Source organism: Culex pipiens, chromosome 2 (assembly GCF_016801865.2).
Source record: "Culex pipiens pallens isolate TS chromosome 2, TS_CPP_V2, whole genome shotgun sequence".
Taxonomy (NCBI): Eukaryota; Metazoa; Arthropoda; class Insecta; order Diptera; family Culicidae; genus Culex; species Culex pipiens.
In genome coordinates, this window is record NC_068938.1 from 200,318,432 (window position 1) to 200,320,108 (window position 1,677).

General features: G+C 37.3%; 1 long non-coding RNA gene across 1 annotated transcript; it reads right to left on the minus strand.

The window, feature by feature from the left end:
• Positions 1 to 777: 777 nt before the first annotated feature.
• On the minus strand, positions 778 to 1,286 carry LOC120419163 (uncharacterized). The gene is made up of 2 exons (XR_005605668.2): positions 1,079 to 1,286; positions 778 to 1,014 (listed from the first exon to the last, which is right to left on the minus strand). It is a non-coding gene; the product is annotated as an uncharacterized LOC120419163 (long non-coding RNA).
• Between the last annotated feature and the right edge of the window lie 391 nt (positions 1,287 to 1,677).

Here is a 1,677-nt window from a genome sequence, read left to right on the forward strand (position 1 = left end):
TAAGATTGTCTTTGACCACAATGTCAAAATGTCATTTCAATTGGAAGTATTTGCTCGCAGGTAATATAAGCTAATTGCATTACTCATATTGCGCCTTGCAGCAATTCCTAGAGTTTTGTGTCAATCGTGCTAGGCCTAGATTTTTTCATCACACTGCTTTGCAGGACTGAGAACTGTCAACTTTGCGCACTTTGCACCTCAGTAGAGTGCTGCGGGATTATTTTCATCACAGTTGGCAAAATGATTTTCCATCACACCATCAACACTAAACAAGTGTAATGCATCGACTTCTGACCAAAATCTAGTCACCAAGCTGTGGTAGCCGAGGCAGTTAAGTCATTGAGATTGTCTGTTAAAGGTTCCTGGCTCGAATCTCGTAATTGAAACTTTTAAGTTTTTTTGAAGGTTTATTTTTTTTCTAACGAGCTCGAGGGCATAATTCTATCGGCCATTTGGAGCTGTCTTCGCTGAGTCCGTAAACGGTACCATTTTTCTCACGGCTCGAGGCCATGATTTTTCGAACGATTGCTGCGAACATGTCAAGTCCGGGTAGTCCCAGGAATGGCAAGATACTAGGTGTAAGAAGACAATTACGACTGCTTCTGGCTTCTGGAACTTCCCAATCTATTGAAGACGAAAATCATGATCTTTCTACCCAAACTACCCCTCCGCCGTCTAGAAGATCCATTCCATGAAAGATCCATGCCATTCTCAAGAACCATAAATATTGGCCGTGACCATCTGTTTCTTTCAGCTCGTTTATGTAAACGCCATAAATAAACTATTGTTGATGAATTAGCATTTATTTCAAAACAACGTTGGAAATGATCATCTTACACAATTGTTAAAATCCCGACTGCTTCCAGTGGTAGACGCAATGATGTGGTCATTAGCTAATAGCTTGTTTTTGTCAATCCGTTACATGTCCGGTAAAGCTTTACAGGAGTTATCAACGCTGCTGGGAAGTCACAGAATAAATTCCTTTTTGGCTCTGTTTGGAAGCAGGATTTGACTCTGGAATAAATTATCAGCCATTTTTAAACGTTGAAGAAAGTTACGCTACCAAATTAATAATTACCCTCAATTTGACTGTGCCGGCATTACAACAGATTCCAACTTATCTGACTTTGAACGGTTTCCAACTGTTTCGACTTTACAAGAAATAAAAATCAACAAACAAAAACAATATTTCTATGGTAACGACTGGTAGTGTGAGGAAAATCACTGTGATAAAAAGATACTGTGATGAAAATATTTGCGCAAGACTCTAGAGAAGTGCAAAATGCGCAATAACTGAAAACTGAATATTTTCTTCATTGTGGTTCAGTGGATGGTAGTAACCTGGATAGTAAATTAGCTTAAATTATCAAAAAAACGAGTTATTTCGAAAAGTGGTCAAAGACAATCTTACGGGGAATTGAACGAGCTTTTCGGTAAGTTAAGTCTGTCAAAAAGAGTTTTTTTTAAACCATCGGAAAACCAATTTTTTCAGCATTTTTATTTTTAAAACCGCTGTAACTTCACAAGGATTGGACTTAGTACAGTGGTCAATATGGAGACTTTCATGTAAAATTGTCTGGAAAATCGATTCCCGTATTCAGTTTTTAATTTTTTTACGTTTAGAGCAATTTAAAAAAAAACAGTTTCAGTAAATGATTTTTGTATTTTTTTTAGGTG